We start from the raw sequence: 14,836 nt of genomic DNA on the forward strand, positions 1-14,836 counted from the left end.
CTCAACTTATGGTGAGTTCACAGGACCTATCAGTTGTTGTTGCCTTATGGTTATTGGTAAAGTCCATTTCCACCATGTGAACACAGATCAGAGAAGCAGTGTATCTTATCTCACTATTCCTCACTACAGTAACCTAAACAGAGAGGACATACAGTAAATACCCACTGAAATGAGCACAACTAACAAGTTATTCAACAAGTTACCTGTTAAGCATATACTCAGTTCCAACAAATACCTTGAACATGGGAAATAAAGCTGTGTAAAAATTAAACACCCTATGAGCTTACACTCTAGTGAAAGGCAAATAATCAACAAGTAAACTAAAAAATATCAGATGATGATATGACAGTATGAACTCTTAAACATTAAAGAGAATTATAACAGAATAGTGAATGACTTGCAGTTAGTGCAACTTTTAAAAGAAATATTAATGAAATCACTCCTGAATAAGTGATATAAAATCTGGGAACCAGATGACAAGAAAGTGTTGGGAAGATCCAGAAATCAAGTGTTCTGGCCAGCAAATGTTTTTATTTTACAAAAATACAGGGTCAGGAACAAATTTTTAAACAGAAAAGAATCCCATATAATAAACACAGTATGTAGGAGTGGGTGTGACATGGGCTGAGGAAGAGGATAGCCAAGGGCAAAGGTTAGGGAACACCAGGGTAAATACTTCAGTTTTTATTCTAATTACCAAAAAGAAGGCATTAGAACACTTTAAATAGCTTCTCAGAAATGATGTTTCATGGTACATCATTGTGTGATGAGAACCAACAGGCTTACCCCAGCTCCTGCATAATTGCTTCATGAGAACACAGGAGACAAAATTGTCAAAGAAAACAGATACCGCTGATACCGCTGTGGCTGATATTCACGTATCCAAAGGATGTGCTTCCTCAATGAGAAAAAGAAGGTGGGACTTTAATTTCAGAGTAGAAACTTAGATCAATCAAACCTATCAAGGCTTTCAATGGAAGAAGGCTAAAAGGTAGGGAAACTTGCAGACTTCTAGCTCTCCAGCAACACACAGAGCATGGAAAAGTGGGACTGGAGCCAGAAATCAGCAGACTGATAAACACCACTTCTCTTGGTTTTCACTATTACAAGAAAACCAAAGTAAATATTAAAAGTCTGCCTGGAGATATTCTAAAAAGTGCTTAGGACTAAAGATAAAAACAGAGTTCCCGAAAGTCTAGAGATTGAAAGGAAACAGCCTATGAGACAAGCAAGGCTGGTGACTCCTTTGCATACCATCTCCTCAAGCTATAACCCTGTACCAACTATCTAGCCTCAAAAATTAACCAAGCTCCATTCACCCTAAGTGTAAAGGATTGATAATAGTTTCAAAGTCATGACAGCAGGTCACAGAAATTCAGAGGAAATATCAGATAAAGTCATTTTTTTCCAAAAAATAAACCTTAAGATGTTCTATATGCCCAGATATAAAGTTTTAAGACCAAAATTCAAATAAAATGCCATGAGGAATATATATACATATAAGATAGTGCAGAGGAATAGAAGCACAATGAAAATGGATCTAAAGAAACCACTGCGCAGCTGGCAACTTAGAACAGCTCAGTCTTTGAGGGGATGAGGCTACCCAGTACATTAGAGTGTGTGGCAGTCTTCCTTGACATAGCCCACTTGTGCCCATCAAGAACCTTTACCAGACATGGCTATGTTTCCCTGGGAGCAAGATCTATCTTAAGTAGAGAATATGAGTATATATAGGAATCACCTGATGAAAGAGGAAGGCAGCGGTTCCAGGCAGAGGGAAAAAAACTTACAATAGCATAAAGTGTCAATGGGGCCAGAGCAAAAGGTGTGCGAAAGGAAATGGATGAGGCTGGAGGTAGCAAGAATCTACCATAACAGACTAACATCTGAACTTTAGACTTCAGACAAAGGGAGTTTTTGAAGAATTTTGTGTAGGTAGGAATTTATGCAAATTTGCATTTTGGAAGCATTTCTTTAGTGGTTGTGTGGATAATAAACAAGGGTAGAGGAGATGCAAAGAAAAGAATCCAGTTATCTATCTGCCATCATCTTAACCGGATAATAAGGATTGCTATGAAGATGATGAGAGGTATGAGAAGCCGGGTGAGAGATATTTAGGGAAGGAAATCCATGTAATTTAGGGGTGGAATAAAGGTGGAAAGTAAGAAAAAGAAAGAATGCAAGATTTGCAGGTTTGAAACAATGAGAAGGTGAAGCCCACTGAGACCTGATGTCCGCTTTGGGTTACCTGTGGGACATCCAGGCCAAGATGTCTAGAAAGTGATTATATACATAGTAAGTTCTCTATGCCCTCAACAATATCTTAGGAACTCAATTTTAACTGAAATGAAGTCTTCCAAAACCCTAACTTCATTCCAGTTGACAAGGATTCTTTTATTTCTCATTAACATCTTAACAAAAAGAAGTTGAATGAAATGACATTATTCTAGGCCCTGCTGCATGTACATCACAGAAGAACAGACAGCAAGAGAAACGACCTAAGGACTAATTTGAACAGAATACTAATATTTGGAAAGACCAGGAAAGAAAAACCTTAATGTGATTCTAAAAGGAAACAGGAATAGAAAAAATAAAGGATAGTATAATAATAGGTTAACAGCAGCAAAAGAAGTTTGAGAAGGAAGCGGAATTCGACTGTCTAGAGAAAGCATGGTAAGGACTGAACATTGGCTTCCTGGACACTAATCCAGAGCCCCCGGCAAACATCGCCAAGGAGGTGTTAGAAGTTCCAAAGATTTGATGGGGAGAGTAGATAACAAATCAAATGGGGGGAAATAAATGGAGGGGTAGATAACAAAATAAATGGGGGAGTAAATGCAAAAAAAAATAGGAAGTGAAATGTATGCAGACAAGGATCCATATATGCAGACAAGTCTTTCAAAAAGTTTTTCAATAATAAACATGTTCAATAATAAACAGGCTGAGAAAGGCGCAGAAACATAATGATTAACAGAAGTCAGTTCTTGAGCTAAAGGGAACAGCAATGAAGGGCGTAGCTGATGGAAAGCCCAACCTGAAGGGAGGGAAGACAACAGGACACAGAGAGGGGTTTAAAGTAACATGTTCAGATGATGGAACGTTCATGTCTGAGAAATACTGTGTAGAAGGCAAGGCCACCTGCTAAAACTCAAACCCAATTTAAGCAGGGCTTGAGCATGAAAGGAAGTGCCCATTAGAGGGCACGTCACTGCAGGTTTTCACCTTTGCACACAACAGCAAAACCACTTAGGCTGGACAAATGGGGTTTATTTAACAAACTGGAAACAAAGAGTTTCTAAGGCCCTAGGTGGCCAGCTATCTCACCACAGATAGTGTCCACAGTGTCCAGAAGTCCCAAACAGGTCACTCTTTCAAGATGGCATTGTCTGGAGGAGGGCCTGGAGCGCGTAGCTGCCCAAGGCAGTGGGCGGGATCCGCGGCAGCCACCGGCAGGAGGTGCTCACAGGTGGCACCACCCAGAGACGCTGCAGTAGCCCCAGCCAGTCTGAATGTCAGTATGGGCAGCCCCGGATGCTGGACCGAACAGCTGCGGGGACAGCAGCACAGTGCTGGACAGTCAGGTACTGTTATCTGAGTTCTTGGTCCCACCACCTCTGCCAGCAGCAATTTGAGACCACAGGCCCGGGGCCTTCAGTGCTTTGGGGCTGCGGAAGGAGACAACTGGTGCAGCCGCCCAATTGTTGCAAAGCTCGTGGGCTTCTCTTCAGAGGTCAAGATTTGGGGCTTTTTTCCTTCTACTGGAGGCCGGCTAAAGCGGCGGAGGAGCCTGGGGTCTGGATATCTGAGCATCAAGATGGCTCCTGCCCTGCCTCATTTCCGCTTGCAGGGCCCCACCCCCGTAGTGGACACCTGCCTGATTGGACCCGTTTCTATTCGAAGTGGCTGATTGGGCCATTTTAACCCAGAGGCGGGGCTGCCGAGATGTAGCAACTTCTGGGGGAGAGAGGAAATTCCCATGTTTTTCCAACAGCTCCCGCTGCTTAGGCAGCAGTGGGAAATGGTAATATTGCTTTGCATGCTGCGGGCCGCTTCCACAGCGAGAGGCGTTGGGGCCTCCCTGATGGCACAGGGGGGTATGTCAGCACTGTGGTGCTATCCGCAGCTACTGCAGTGCAAGTTTGCCAGGGAGCTGACCCACTTGGGGCACCAGACCTCCCCTGTCTAGCCCACTGCTCCCCTCAGCAGTGTATTTCAGTCATTCCACCTATTCTGTTTACCACTCTCTCTAGTGAATCCCCTCACCCCCAACTCCACTGGCCTACATCCCAGCTCTTGTGTGCTTAAGTAAATAAAATAAATCTTAAAAACAAAATAGAAGAGGATCTAGATCAGGCGTTCCAAGAGGGAGTAGACATTTTTATCACTACCATAGGAAAATGGGAAAATCAAAAGCAAGAAAGAAGGTTGACTGGACAAGGAGAGGACCTTGGTGGTCACCTCGAATAAACTTTTGTGAAAAAACATTCTAGTAGCTCAGTTTAGCTTTCTGAGCAGCAAGCAAATGACCAGATTCCATTTCTTACAAACTCACTTGCTTTGTAAAGATAGGCAATTTTCTGGACAGTCCTCAGCATCTCAAATCAGGAGTAAACTAAGTCTCAGTGGACTTGACCTTGCCACAAATTTAAGGAACTTTCTGGTTCCTTCTGTCGGCCTCACCCACATTTCTGGCTCAAGTGCCTCCGTCCATGTCCCCCAAGTCCCAGGTACAATTGCAAGGCAAGGAAGCAAAATGGCTTCTTCACAAGTCTCTCCCCTCCCAGTGCCTCCAGCAGGTCCTCTTCTAGATCTCCTCTCTTCTAGTCTTCACCCAGGTTCCCTCCCAGCTCAGCTCCACCCTTCCTTAGGGCGGGGCAGGGAACCTGGAACTGCCCCTGTTACAGAAATGATACTCCACAGGCTTCAAGTTCAGACCCTTAGACTACTACTTCTGATCTTTGTGTTTTTACGCTAGCATCCCTGAGCCACCCAGTAAGAAGTTTAGCTGCTGGAGGGACCATGTGTCTAGGCCAAGACTGTAGGAAGAGAAGGACCCTGCTAAGCCAATCATCTGTCAAGAGAGCTTGTGATCAAAGTGACTAGGACCAGGGGAGCACTGAGTGACCCAGTCTTGCAGCAAGGAACCACTGCGTCCTGCCTGAATTCCAGACCCACAGAAATGTGATCATGGTCTTAGGTGAGCTGGAGACTTCAGAAATAGGACTGTGCCCAGTCGGAAATGGGCTGGAGTCTCACCCTGGGTTCCAGGGGGCTGGGGAGGGTTGAGGGGGGTGGTGGGGAAAGGGGTGGTGACGATGAATATCCTGGCAGTGTTACAAATCTAAGGCAGAAACATTAATGAAAGACTGGGAAAAGCTTGGAGAAAAACTTATCCAGGTTCAGCTTATTGCTACTCATTCATAGCTGGCTGTTCTTGCTCATAAAAAAAACGATTCAAGAAGGAAAACTGTTCGCCAGCAGTCACCTCAGCTGCCACTGTGATGCCTGGTGACACATAATTAGAAAACAAATGACAGATTAGTTTAATAATATTCATTAGCAACTAATGAAACTGACAGTGTTTCCTATTGAAAGCAGGTTGGGCTGTTACTTGATTTCCAGCAAATTCTGCCCCTCCCTCCAGCCTCCCACCCCTGGCCTCTCCCCACCCCATTCCCAGCTGCCTTGCAGCAAAATGAGAGGGTGGGGCTACAAATGGAACATAAAACAGGACATAAACTGTGAGAGGATTGAGGGGACAAAGAGAAGGAAGATAACAAAATCATTGTGGGTGGGAAGAGCTTCCTGGGGGTCCAGAGAGGAGAGAGAGGGAAGGAAGGGCACAAATTTAACCCTTTTCTTCTCAGCTGTCTTCAACTATCAAACTACTGTCAAAAAGAACTTCCCATTTACCTTGGGGAGGACATGGTTAACAGAAAAAAATAAAGGCAGTGCTTCCTTTCAGCATTGTTGTTCTTTTCTTTTTCCTTAAAATAAAATTTATCCTAAGTAAGAATTTTAACGATATGCAGAAATCATAGCTGTCTTGCTGAACCGCTGTAGGACTGACCCCCCTTGACAGTTCTTAAATTATTCAGCTATCAAGGGCCTGCTAAACATTAAATTAAGCATCCTCTCTCCCCTGTCCTAAACCATTAAGTTATGCAAATGCACAGATAATGGGGCATATGACAGCTGGAGGCATTAATCACGCAGCTCTGTCTCTGGGCTGTTGTTATGTAGAAACTGCATCTGCCAACAGACCGAACAGCCACAATTAGATCTCACTTAATGGAATGAGGAGACACTACCTAGCCCTCCACAAGCGTGTTAGGTTGTAGACCTGGGAGTGAATAAGGCACTTGGGAGATCTGCCTGCTCTCATTGTCCCTCTCCCCCCATCTCTCTTTTTAATACCTGCTCCTCCAATTGAAATGAAAAATTACCTGTAATTGTTATCATTTGCAAACAAAACCTGTCAGAAGACAAACCTGCTGTTTACAATGGATGTTTTTGTTGTTCCCTGGTATGGTTCTTGGGGGAATTTCTTTCATTTGTTTTTTTAACGAATTCTGTCTTAGAGGGAGGCTGGGGCTTAGGAGTGGGAAGAAACAAACTGTCTTCAGACTTCCCCTGACAGCCTCCAAATTGCTGTCTTGAAGACACAGACTGACTCACCCGGAAAAGCTGCTGGCAGAAACACTCACCAGCTCACCGCTACTCCTCTGCAGTAGCTCTGCTCCCACCATCACCTTGTGGTGCAAGAAAACCGGTGGGACAGAAGCTAAGCCATGTTCTACCTGTCTCTCCCTGCAAGAAGTCAGAAAATCTGTGGACTAGGAGAGTCCACCACCAACCACCTTCCCAAGAACTTTCATTTCTCTTCTTTACTTTTTTTTTTTTTTTTTAAAGATTTATTTATTTATTCATACAGAACTGGGGTACAGGCCAGAGGCTCAGGGGCGGTGAGAGGCTTCACCAGAGACAGAGTGGGGAGCAGAACAGGCAGATTGACGAAGTACACTGCTGAGGGAAGCAGTGGGCGGGTCAGGAGAGGTCTGGCTCGCCATGTGGTCTCCTCGGGCAGGCCGGAATCGGAATCGAACTCATGCGGAAGTGGCTTCAGATTCTCAGTGCTGTGCTTTATCCCGCTGCGCCACCAGGGAGGGCCTCTTCTTTACTTTTTAACAGATATATTTTGCACCTAATGTATTTTTTATACAAGTAATTAAGCATTTATTTTACACAGTGGTTAATTGTTTTGTCATTTGTGTCTGTGTGGATTTTTTTTTTTGATAGTTTTAGGATAGGATGAGAACACAAATGACTTTGTAGGAATATATATGGGTTTCTAACAGTTGAACTTGATTTGGTATATCTTCTTTTTTTTAACAAAAACAGCCGTTTCCAAATGGTTCCACAGGAACTCTGTGGTCCAGTAAGGGCAGTCCCCAGGAAAAGGAAGGTTCCAGGTTCCTTGTTCCCTTCACCCCTAAGGAGGGCAGAGCTGAGCAAAAGTGCATGGAATTTGTCAGGTACTTGAGGAACATGGAAGGAGACACTTGAAAAAGACAGATGTGGGAGAGAGACCCGTGGGGAGCTTGACGATGGCAGCCTTTATCTTAATTTTGATTTTGTTCTTTTCCTTCCAGACTCGCTGGACCCTTCTCCCCTTACCTATGATTTCCCACCAGAAGGTGCCTAAAATTGTGTCAGGTTTTTGGGCCTCAGCTGCCCTGTTGGGCCAACCCTGTTTGGCTGGGCCTTTACCCACAAGGGGATAGGTAACTTGAGGTGCTTGATTTGGAAGCTATGTTCTTTGTCTTCTCTTTATTGTGTGCTAGTTATATTGAAGTTATTCCTCTTGAAGGCCTTATGCACTAGAGTATATTTTGTCTTTATGGGGCAGATGGCAGCACCCACTTAGAGGGGGCAGGTTTGGGAGTGCCGGATGCACCTCACCTTGCCCAGTAACAGTTCCACACAATCCTCCTGGGCAGGAAGGAGGCCCAGGTGGGGCAGACTCAGCATCACCCACTCCCAACCCACAGCAGCAGGAGCATTGCTCTCAGCCACTTCAATTTTGAGCTATTGTGTTAAAGAAAAAAGAAATTGTTTTAAAAATAGTGTTGGAAAGAGCCTCCCTGGTGGTGCAAGGAGTTAAATCTCAGCACTATGAAGCAGCCATCGCAACATAAGTTCTGTCCCTGGCTAGAAAAGTGACGCACATGGCACAGCAGACCTCTGGTCTCACCCTCTGCCCCCCTTAGCAGTGTATTTCAGTAAATCCACCTGTTCTGCTCCCCACTCTGTCTCTGGTGAATCCTCTCACCCCCTGTACCTCTGGCCTACACCCCTGGTCTTGTATACAAAAATAAATAAATCTTTAAAAAAAAAAAGTTTTGGAAACCATGCTTTCAGTTGAGGTCAGGAGAATTTTCAAATTTGATTCCTGACAACAGTCATTCATCTCAGATCCGCTCTCCCTGTTTGCCAAAAATACAATCATTCAAATAGCTAACTATGGTACTGTTTTTTTCTCCTTCAAAGTTCTCCAACACTTTTAGAAAGCGGTTATGTATGAACAACATCTGAGCGGATGAACATACAGACATATATGTATGAACAAGAAACCAAGAGTAGAATGGAAGAATGATGATTTGCCAATAACTAAAGTCAGCCTACCCTCCCTTCTCCCTCTCCTATTAACACCACCAGCCACCATTTAGCCCCAAACCAGGTCAGAGGACCCTTGTGCTCCAAGGACCTTCTACTCCATAAAGAGACAGAACAGGTCTGCTGGGGGTCTCCATAATAACCACAGAGGGAGACAAAACTCTTAGTAGGTTTTCCTACTAAGCTTCAGTAAAGTCAACTCAAGCATAAATAACATCCATCCCACAGGACAGAGGAAAGCTCATTGGTGGAGCCACAAGCTGAGTGTTTCCAGACACCCATCTTGCTCCCAGGCTGCTAGGCTTGACCTGCTCAGACTATCTTTCCCAAAACTTTCAGGCAGTTCCGCCTTCGAAGCCCCTTCCCAAGCCTGGATGAATTCAACCACGAGGTGACCCAGCTGGGTTTCAGGTGCTTCTTGTCCCATGTGGAATGCAAAGTCCAGTGGCTACCCCACTGGTCTCCTGAGGTCTGTGTCACACTTCCAGCCCTTCCCACAGGCACCTGGCATCTCAAATGCAAATCTATGTGACTTTCCTCTATTTAAACGCCCTTTTCACATGTGGCTAGTTCTGCCCCAACTTAGCTTTGGCATCATTATGCTGGGAAGCGTTCCTTGAGCTTCCTCCACTATCCTACCCACCCGCACTTCAGTCTCACAACCCTCTTCTATACCCTCAGAGTTAGCTGCTGACAATAAGTCATCATGTCTGTCTCCATTAACACACATTCCAGCTTCATTCATTCTTACCTCTACCTTAATCTGTACGTCTCAAACACTAAGGGGCTGCCAAATGATGAATCACAGGGATCTGGTCTAAAATGTAGATAGATTCATTTATCAGGGCTGGGGTGAGGCGTGAGATTCTGCATTTCTAACTGGCTCCCAGAGATACAGAGGCTGCTGGTCCATGGACCATACAAGAAGACAAGACCTAAACAACTTTCATCAGGGACATTATATGATAGCTTCCATGCTAAATACTCAGTACAAGGTTTGCTATTAAGTGACTCACTGCTAGGGTACCTAACAATTCTCACATCTAATAAATCCACAATAGAATGTACTACATTCAGGCTACTTGTCACTGGGGATAATTCAGGGGCACTGACAAATGGAAGCCAGCCCCTCTCATGCACCTGAATGCTCCATCTGGACTTTCTTGACAGAAAGCAAACTCCTCCCCCCTCACTTCCTGAACTCTCCCAACTCTGTCTTTCCTCACAGGTCTTTCAGTCATCTCCCTCCACACACTCTGAGCTTTCTTTGTAGTGCTGCTACTGCAGTTTGAAAGTCATTCCAATTGCTCACCTTCCCATCGAGGGTACACTCCACGAACACATGTCTGTCTCAGTGCAGAACTAGGCCTAGATTCAGATAGTGAAGGTTTTACCATTTTCCTGAAACATTAGTACACAAAGTACTGGAATTTGTATCGTTGAACAAAATTGAAAAACAAGGTTAGATAGACAAGTGTACGCCTGTTGACCCTCCACACTGCATTCTGCCTTGCATTGAGGTATCAGAAATGGAGCATAAACTATTGGGGTACATGAACAATTGGTCTACAGATTCCCATGGGTCAACCCCTCCTTTGTGTGGAGGATTCATGTGAATACTCTTGCTTATTTTCGTGCTACAGACACTGAATGGTCCATAGAACCAAAGAGACAGAGACCCAGTGGAAAATCCTATGTTGTTCCCCTGGAGCAGAGGCAGTGATTTATCAGAAGAGCACTCAATTATGTTTAATCTCAGGAGGTTTTGTAAAATGTTGGAGATCTCTGGAAAATGCTGATGTGCATGAAAAACAAGCAAGTATCACTCATTTGTGATGAGCTTCTTGTTGAGGACCCTAGGATCTCCACAACGCTAACATGTGTTCTAAGGCTGAGCAAAGCTTCCCATTTCCATCCCAGTGTTTCAGTCTTTTAGGAAAGCTGTTTAACAAAGAGCCCACCCATGTAGTTGGCTTGGAGGAATAAAGCTGAAAGATGATTTCACTAAGTCAACTTTAAAATTTAGGCTAATGTTTAATATTACAACCAAGAAGTTTTGCATTTTCTGATAGTATGAATTGGACCTAGATTCAGATAGTGAAGGTTTTACCATTTTCCTGAAACATTCTTACATAAGTATTAGAATTTGCACAGTTGAACAAAACTGAAAAACAAGGTTGGATAGACAAGTGTACACCTGTTGACCCTCCTCCACACTGCATTTCTGACACTGTTTTGTTCAAAACTATTTTAGGAGTAAACTGACAGGAACCCAGTTCACACCAGCTTACGCTCAAACATCCAAGGAACTGATTGGCTCATATAATTGATAACAGAAAGATCAGCATCTACAAAGGGTTTCTACAAAGTCAAGTGTTATAAGATCTATGGTTTTCAAATGCTTTAATAGACAGTATAAAATCATGTGTGTGTTGATTAAGTTAAAATTCTAGGGACAATCTGTAGCCCTAAAGAAAGACTATATAATGGGAACCCAGGGGCCTCCCTGGTGGGGCAGATTTAAAGTGTCAGTACTATCAAGCTTCGCCAGCCACTGAGTTCAATCCAATGATGCAGCAGACCTCTCCTGTTTCCCTCACTGCTCCCCCCGAGCAGTGTAGTTCAGTCGGATCTGCTTGTTCTGCTCCCCACGCTGTCTCTGATGAATCCTCTCACCTCCCTCCCCTCACCTCTGGCTTACATCGCAGTTCTTGTACACATAAATAAAAAAAACATATATTTTTTTTTTAAATGAGAACACATGAGAGACAACTGCATGAACTTCCACATCCATACCTCCCAACACCAGAAGCTTTGCCAATTAAAACATTGACTTCAATTATCCGGTGCAAGTTATTCATTTCCTTGCTTTTCCTGAGGCTCTCTTCCTTCAAACCACCCTATCCCTAGCTGATCTGATGGTCACCAAGCCTCAGGAAGTTTGCAAATACTGGGTGGTTAAACAATATCAAAAAAACTTGCTGCTGCAAGATTTCTGGGAGAGGTCTCATCAGGCTAGTGAGCATTAGAATCGCTAAGCAGAAAATAGTATGCCACTTCTCTCACTCATTTGACTCAGAACTACCTGATATTTCCCCCTCAAGAAACATCTTCTGAAACCAATAGTCCATGGAAATGGGTTTGAAAAACACTGCTCTCAGGAGCTAACTGGCCTCCCTCTTTTTGGATTCTGTGAAAGTAATACATAATAAACACATTAAAAATTACCTTTTTTCCCTTTCTTCAACTTACTCGAAGGTTTGACTTCTGGCCTTGCCTTTTATTCGCTGCATGACTTTAAATAGTTATCTTGGCCCTCCCTAGTGGCACAGCTGGTTAGGACACAGCACTGCAAGCTAGCAGCAGCCACTTCAGTGCAAGTTCAAACCCTACCTCAGAGGTGGCCCACATGGTGCAGCAAACCTCTCCTGATGCGCCTGCTGCTCCCCTCAGCAGTGTACTTCATCAGTCTGCCTGTTTTTCTCCCCCACTCTGTCTCTAGTGAGTCCTCTTGCCACCACTGTACCTCTGGCCTGTACCCCAGTTCTGTATGCACAAGTAAATAAAAAAAAATAGTATCTCAGTCTTTCTGAGACCCATATTTCCTCCACCAAATAAGGATAGACTTATCTCCCAGAGATGTTCATAAAATCCAGTGTATAATGTGCAGCACAGTACTCAGCATAAAGCTGGTATTTAATGAAGTATATCTTCTTTCTTCAATTACATCATCAACTCTTCACAAAGAAGTAGGCATACATCACTTGATACCTCATGACGTTGGCACCAACTATGTCCTTCACAGACTAACATTTACTAAATGCATGAATGAATCATCAGTGCCCTGCCAAAGTCACATCCCTGAGCCACGCAAATCCGGGGTAGACAGCCCACGACAATGTGACAGACTCATAAATGGAAAAATTCTGGTACTTCCAATTTGCTCTCTACCAGATCATTGTTTACCAAGTCCCCCACAAAATACATTTCTCTGTCTTGCTCTCTAAAAGAACTAAGTGTTCCAAGTCTTTGCTTAAGGACACTGACGACAGACTGTTGCTTTTCTAATTCAGGCAGATGGATGGTCCTCATGCAGAAAGCAAGAACACAGAGAGAACAATCAGTCCACAACACAGAAAGCCAGCACATAGACTCTGGAACCAAGCCACATGGGTTTGAATCAGACTCAGCCATGTGTGACCTTGAACTAGCTCTCTACCACCTCATGCCTCAGTCTCTTATCTAAGCACTTACCTGTCTGGCTGTGGTGAGGATTAGTTAATAAGAAAGGACTCTGTGCTTAGGTTACCAGCAGAACTTCGTAAGTACAAGACTATACTTATAGTAATGACATTATTATTATTACTATTATTTATACATAAACTCTCTTCAGGGTTGTTCAACACTGCTCTTGTCTATCTTCTAATCTCACAGGTGAAACCGAAGACACTCACAGCAATCCCGAAGGAATTACTAAAGAAACTTTACTCAGAGAACAAGTGTGAAATTTTCTTTTTATTGGTATTAAAAGGGAATTTTAAGGGTGTAACAGCAGCTCTTTATTCTGCAAAGGAAGTAGCTACTGTAATGATGTACTCGGAGCCACGTGGCTAGTTAGCACCTTCCTCACCATTGGAAAGCCATGAAATCTATTAAGTTCCCTTAGGATCACCGTTTTCAATGAGAAATTGCTATATTTGTAAAGAACATATTGACCATGATAGAAAGATTTTATCCACATCTACACAATGATGACAAAATTGGACATGACTAAAAGGCTCGGGCAGCCCAATTCTGAGGAGCAAAACCTAGAAACAAATGTCATGATACCCATAAAAATGCTTTGAAGTGCCACAGGACACCAATCTCAGCCTTTAATTCACATTCCAGTGTAGATAGCCTTGAAGGTGTTTCGGATCAGTGGCTTTCAAATATTTTTGGCAGAACATTCTTTGCTCAAACAGAATCGTACCTGGACCCAAAAGAGGTAAATAAAAACGAAAAAGATTGCCGAGACACTGGGGTTCTTTCCTGCCAGCAGACGAATTCTTCAAAGAATTTTCCAGTTCTCATGAAAGTATAGCAAGTCTTAATTAAGTTCCCCAACCCCACCAACTCAGACACCAATTTGAAGTATGTTAAGGGCAAGTGGGGAAGGAAAAGATGTCACAGTGGTAGAAACTGTACCATTATCTCCAGAAGACTGATCACTCTCTAAAGGGACTTTTTACAATTGGATCATGCCAACTTTTAAATCACATTAGACTAAGCAGCGTTAATTTTCTTCCTTCTAGCCTGTAAGTGAGGCTCTTAAGGAATATCAGATCAGCTCTGGGCAAATTTAAGAAACTACATTTTCATCCATTTCAGTTATAATTTAAGTCAATTTGCAGCCCTGTGTGCTGTCTGACATGGTTCTCATTCTAGACCAAGCTTTCTCAGCACTATTGGCATTGGGGTTGGAACTTCTTGTCAGCAGGACAGAAGTGGGCTGTCCTGAGCATTGCAGGACATAAAACAGCACCCCCAGCCTCTGCACTCCAGATGGCAGTAGCAAACCATAAGCAACCTCCAGACAAAAGTCTGGAACCAAAAGTAACCTGCGGAGCAAAAATCACCTCCATTTACGAACCCTATCCAGACCATTTGCAGTGCTAGCAGGAGGAATTTAAGATACAAACCTTCCCTTGGCTTGAAGTATTTCCATCCATTCATTTGACCATGGGTGTACTGGATCCTGGGACCCACAGAGCCCCACAAACCCCAGAGGGTATGCTTTGACTCCAGGCCTTCCAAGAGGTCAGAGCCATTGCCCGTTTGTACCTTGACTTCCTGAGCCCTCCAGCATCCCAGTCATCAGGTAATTCCCTCAAGTTTGCTTCTACTTTTGGGACTTTGTACCTGCTTTGCTAAATAGCTAGAATGCCCTCTCTCAACTCAACAACCTCCTTGAGAGCCTCTTTATAAAAAACTTGGACAGGCCCTCCCTGGTGGCGCAGCAGGTTAAAGCACAGCAATAAGAAGCTAGAGCCACTTCAATATGAGTTCGATCCCCACCCCAGAGGTGATCCACATGGTGCGGCAGACCTCTCCTGACCCGCCCGCTGCTCCCCCCAGCAGTGTACCTCGTCCATCTGCCTGTTCTGCTCCCCACTCTGTC

General features: G+C 43.8%; 1 pseudogene; it reads left to right on the top strand.

Moving 5' to 3' along the window:
- Window positions 1-3,907, top strand: part of LOC101627461 — a 131,924-nt pseudogene extending 128,017 nt beyond the window's left edge.
- The last annotated feature ends 10,929 nt before the right edge of the window (window positions 3,908-14,836 follow it).

This window comes from Condylura cristata, unplaced genomic scaffold, assembly GCF_000260355.1.
Source record: "Condylura cristata isolate star-nosed mole 26May11 unplaced genomic scaffold, ConCri1.0 scaffold00006, whole genome shotgun sequence".
Taxonomy (NCBI): Eukaryota; Metazoa; Chordata; class Mammalia; order Eulipotyphla; family Talpidae; genus Condylura; species Condylura cristata.